General features: G+C 59.2%; 1 long non-coding RNA gene across 1 annotated transcript; it reads right to left on the reverse strand.

The window, feature by feature from the left end:
- Window positions 1-2147: 2147 nt before the first annotated feature.
- On the reverse strand, window positions 2148-5281 carry LOC149126399 (uncharacterized). Its single transcript, XR_016233384.1, has 2 exons — window positions 3881-5281; window positions 2148-2657 (listed from the first exon to the last, which is right to left on the reverse strand). It is a non-coding gene; the product is annotated as an uncharacterized LOC149126399 (long non-coding RNA).
- Window positions 5282-5582: the final 301 nt, after the last annotated feature.

Below are 5582 nucleotides of genomic sequence, written 5' to 3' on the forward strand. Positions count from 1 at the left end.
CTGGGTCTCCACTGAACTGGCCCACGCTGGGTCCCCCGGAGGCTGGGAGCCATGACTGGGCGTTAGCCGGGGCAGACACAGGTGTTCCCTGGGAGGCTCTGGGACGAGGGAAAGAGGGTGAGACTGGATCCAGCGTGGATCTGAGGAACATGGCAGCCTCGGCTGTCCCCCCACCTGCTCTGCATGAAATGGGGCCTGGGGACCCAAGGGCGCCTGCAGGGGGCGCGCTCGCCTGCCCGGAGGCTGTGGGCACTGGCAATGCTGGGCGGCCTGGACATCCCTGCAACCAAGGCCACAGCTGTGGGCGGCAGACACGGCGTCCCAGCTGTTCCCCGTTCCCGATTGGCCAGCCAGCCTTGGGGGCTGGTATTTCGGGAGGGGAGGCCGAGGCCTGTCCTCCAGTGAGACTCATCGCCTGCACTGGGCAGCGCTGGGCAGTGCGGAGGGGGGGCCTGAAAGCTGAGGGCAGGTGATCCCACTTAACTCCTCATCGGGCAGAGCTGCCCAAGCAGCCAAACACAGGAGCAGCCTGCTTTCTTAGAGATAGATTTATTTATTTATTTATTTGAAAGGCAGAAAGAGAGAGAGAAGGAGAGAGGGAGATTTTCTGTCCACTGGTTCACTCTCCAAATGCCCACAACAGCCAGGGCTGGGCCAGGCCAAAGCCAGGAACCAGGAGCTCCATCCGGGTCTCTCACGCGGATGGCAGGAACCCAATTACTTGAGCCATCGCTGCTGCTTCCCAGGGTGTGCATTATCAACAAACTGAAATTCGGCCGGCGCCGCGGCTCACTAGGCTAATCCTCTGCCTTGCGACGCCGGCACACCGGGTTCTAGTCCAGGTCGGGGTGCCGGATTCTGTCCCGGTTGCCCCTCTTCCAGGCCAGCTCTCTGCTGTGGCCCAGGAGCGCAGTGGAGGATGGCCCAAGTGCTTGGGCCCTGCACCCCATGGGAGACCAGGATAAGTACCTGGCTCCTGCCATCGGATCAGCGCGGTGCACCGGCTGCAGCGGCCATTGGAGGGTGAACCAACAGCAAAGGAAGACCTTTCTCTCTGTCTCTCTCTCTCTCTCACTATCCACTCTGCCTGTCAAAAAAAAAAAAAAAAAAAGAAACTGAAATTGGGGACTGGAGCCAGGACTCAAACCCAGACACCCCAATCTGAGAAGTGGGGCCCCAAGGGGCGGCTTAACCCCTGTGTCAAACACCAGCCCCAAGGCAAGAGGAGCTGGGCTGAAGGTGCAGGTTATGCACTGATAGTGCATCCGGGGTGGGTGGGGGGGGCACGTGTCAGGGCCAGACCCTGGCCCAGGCAGCCTGTGTCCCCCGGGGAAGGCTGTAGCTCCCCCGTGTCTCTCTCGGGAGCCCTGTAGTTAGGGACGGTTTAAATTTGCTAGCCAGAAACCAATTATCTGAATCTATGAGTGTGATTGGGATCTCCACTGGTTAAAACTTGAAGTCTCCAAGCTTGCATGGACATTAGAACTCGGTTGGAAGCGACACCACAGTAGGGAAGAAAGAAAAATCGAGAACAGAGGCTGAGTCTAAAGACACAGAGTCAGAAGGATTCTCGGTCCTGAACCAGGATCCCGCCGTGACAGACAACACTGCAGATGGCCACCGACACGGGCATGAGCGCCCTGCCGCCCACGTGGATGGAGTTCACGCCTCTTCCTTCATAGGAAGCCTAGAGTTGGCCAGCACCTGCAAACAGAAATTCCATGTGGCCTTGGTGCAGGCAGGGCCCTCTCTCCATGCCCGTCTGTGAAGAAAGGGACAAAACCGACAGCTGCGACAGAAGAGACGATACTGGCTGGCATAGGTGACAGGGACGGGTCAGAATCTGGGGGCCCGGCTCCCCCTGCTCCTGCCCCTCATCCATCCCAGGGCCAGCCTTCTTCCTGGGGCTCCAGGCTCCCCACCTGGAAATGGGGGTTGGATTCCTGCCCTGTGCACCAGGTACAGGAGATGAAAATCAAGCGAAGTTATGTGAGGAAATGCACATGGGCTCCCGATCCTTCTAAAAAAATAAGCTGTGTGTTATTCTTGACAGAGAAAACACGGAGAATTCGTGATATAGAAGGAAATGGCATTTTACTGGAACTTAAGAACAAGAATCAAACAGGAGCACGCCCAGGAGACAGAGAAGAGTGCCTGTCTCTTGTTACAGGCATCGCGTTTCTTTTATTTTTTTAGGACAGAAAAGGCACTAAAGGCCCCTCACTCTCATTCCAGGGGACTGTCAAGAAGCCCCTGCTGGGCCGGCTCTGGTCCTCCTGGAACCACAGCTGGCGCACAGCAGGTGCTTAGCATCCCTGTGCCTTCTCGACTGGCGTGTGCTGACCTTGGAGTCTCCTTGATGGATGCACTGGGGCCACAAAGCTGGGCAGGCCACCAGGGCAGGGGCTTGCGCGGGCTCTCTGCTCCTCAGTGGTCCTACCGCTGGCTGCTTTCTCCCTCACTTTATGGCCTGGCCACCTGACTTCCACGTGGCCAAGGCTGCGAAGCTGGCGGAGGATGAGACCGATCCAGACGACATCCGCAGAAAGCAAACTACACAGGCGTCAAAGTCAGCTGTGGCTCCGCACACCCTGGACCACTGCATTCATTCGCTGTGCTTGTCCTTAGGCACCAGGCGGCGTGTGCAGCAGGCATTGCTGTAGGGAAGACGGACGGACAGCAGGACAGCTAGGTGACAGGGGTCTGCAGAGAGAGCCATTCCGACAGCCGGAGAGCAGCCCGCGGCTGACCACACACAGCCCTGCGGGTCCCTGAGGCCACGGCTGCACTGCAGGCCTGGAAGCCCGGGAGTGGTTGCAGCCGACGCATTTTACAAAAACTCCTTATGCAGCAACAGGCGGGCTGGAGGGGACGAGGGCTTCAGATCTGAGGCCAGGAAATCAGCAGAAAGAATTGAAGACGCAGGAGGCGTGCCATCAGGGCACCAGACCTTGGTGGGTGGAGAGGAAGGGGTGTGTGAGAATGACTCGGGGAGTGGAGTTCGTGAGCGTGGAAAACAGACCTGGCTCCCACTCAGCATCGCCATGCGGTAGTTGTGGGATCTGCAGATTGTGTAACTGAGCCTCAGTTTCTCCACCTCGGAAATGGGCCTAATTCTGTGGGAGTGGCGTGAGGATGGAAAGATAACGGGAGCAAAGGATGAGCCCAGCACCTCACCGGTGGGCGACAACCGCTGGGCCCCTTGAAGGACACAGCAGCTTGCTCCGTGGGCTGGGGTCGAGTTTGAAAATGAGTGTTAAGGGAAAGGGGAATGAGCAGTGGTCAGGTCCGCACACGGACTTCAGGGAAGTCACAGCAGAGCAACGTGGCCGCCGGAGCTGTGGTGTAGCGGATAAAGCCACCACCTGCAGGGCTGGCATCCCATACGGGCACTGGTTCGAGTCCCAGCTGCTCCACTTCCAATCCAGCTCTCTGCTAATGACCTGGAAAAACAGAAGATGCCCCAAGTGCTTGGGCCCCTGCGCCCACGTGGGAGACCAGGAAGAAGCTCCTGGCTCCTGGCTTCAGCCTGGCACAGCCCTTGGCTTTTGCAGTCATCTGTAGAGTGAACCAATAAATGGGAAATCTAACTCTCTTGCTCTGACTTTCAAATAAACTTTAAAAAAAAAAAGAACATGACCATTGAGAGCTGCACACACCACGACTTCCCACGTCTGTGTGGCCTCCACCTGCAGCCCCCAGGAAGGGTGGTCTCCAGCGAGGGGCTCCTACGGCCCAGATCAGCCACCCTGCTCTCTTCGTGGAAACTTGCCAGCGTCTCAGAGAGCCCTGCACCCTTCTTAGTGCTCCAGCCCTTCCTGTCAAACCCCCAGCGCGGTGAGGGTGCCCACACCCGGGGACCACCCCGTGCCCCTCTCACCTTCCAGGCCTTGGGTGCCCCCCACCAGGTGCACCTGCCCCAGCACTCTCAGGCCAGGAGCTGACAAGCCTCAGCATCTCCCACGGAAGGTTCTGGAGAGACGCACAGGCCTCGGGCGAGTGTGGCTGCGGCACTTTCACTGTGAGAAGCCGCCAGCTGGAAACCCTGCCCCACGTGGAGAGGCGCCCGGCAAAGCCGTTTGCGCCGGCCAGGTCTTTGCCACGTCACAGGTTTCCTACCTCCTACCTCGGCGTGTTTCAGAAATTTCCCCTGGGGTGAGAGTGCCCCGGCGCCTTTGTTGTGAAATTTGGTTAACACAGGTGATTTTTTTTTTTGGATGACATCACTCAGATTAGGTCCCCGGATGTGTGTCAGAAAAACAAAGCCCGGGTCGCGCTCAGTTCTCGGGGAACAGCCGTGACTGGAGACAGAAGAGCGGCTGCAGGCAGCCAGGTGCCCGGCGGAGCGCAGCACTGGAGGAGGAAGCTCCACCGGCCTCGGTTCGTGGCGGTGGATGCTTTGCCAGGCGTGCTTTGTCAGCTTCAAAGGGGACAGAGCTGCTCCTCTCAGTGTGGTGTATCACAGCCCATGACAACCGGTCAGGCATTTCCCCCGCGGCCCCAGCCGGGCGTCCTGTGCTTTAACCCACCGGGGTGGGGAGGGGGCAGAACGGACTGAGCCGCAGGTCCGAGCACGGAGCCCCTGCCCTGCTGTGTGGAAGTCGCCGTCTGGGGTGACTGTGTCTAACAGAAGGTCTACTCACCGGCTCTTTAAGTCCTTGGCCACACACCGGGCCCACGTGCATCCGTGGTGCTGATGGTAGCCCCTGGGGACACAGGGTGGCTTCTTCCCTCCTCCCGGTCCCTACCACTTCCTGTCACTCACTGCACCTGTCCGCGGTACCCGCCATGCCCCTCTGGCACTGGCAAGTTCGAGCTGAGGTTGGCCAACAGGACAGGCTCTGGTGGGTGTCGCAGGATGGACAAAGCTCCCTCCACACCTGGGGGTTGTTTATCCTCAGATGGCATGGGAATGGCATTTTCCGGGCAAATTCCGAGGAAAGCAGAGGCACTTAAAGACAGAGCCAGAGGCCGGCGCCGCAGCTCACTAGGCTAATCCTCCGCCTGCGGCGCCAGCACACAGGGTTCTAGTCCAGGTCAGGGCGCCGGATTCTGTCCCGGTTGCCCCTCTTCCAGGCCAGTTCTCTGCTGTGGCCCGGGAGTGCAGTGGAGGATGGCCCAGGTGCTTGGGCCCTGCACCCCATGGGAGACCAGGAGAAGCACCTGACTCCTGCCTTCGGATCAGTGCAGCGTCGGCCACAGCACACCGGCCGTGGCGGCCATTGGAGGGTGAACCAATGGAAAAGGAAGACCTTTCTCTCTGTCTCTCTCTCTCTCTCACTGTCCACTCTGCCTGTCAAAAAAAAAAAAAAAAAAAAAAAAAAAAAAGAGTAAAGACAGAGCCGGGAGTCCTGCTCCCACGCCCTGTGATTTGAATCCCGGTCTGTCTCGTGTTCCCGCCACAGAGGTCAGTGGGACTCAGCCAGTGTTGAGAACCCCCTGCCTCGTGACTGCCGGCTGCCCTGCCCCCGGGGCTGCGTCATCTCTGGCCCCCAGGGTTGGGCGTCAGCGGAGGCCGTGGGAGGTGTCTGGTGGGCGGAAAGGCCAGGGCGGAGCCAGCTGCAGCACATCCCACCAGTGAG

Source organism: Oryctolagus cuniculus, chromosome 5 (genome assembly GCF_051225735.1).
Source record: "Oryctolagus cuniculus isolate XC-2025 breed Fujian yellow rabbit chromosome 5, ASM5122573v1, whole genome shotgun sequence".
In the NCBI taxonomy this organism is placed as follows: Eukaryota; Metazoa; Chordata; class Mammalia; order Lagomorpha; family Leporidae; genus Oryctolagus; species Oryctolagus cuniculus.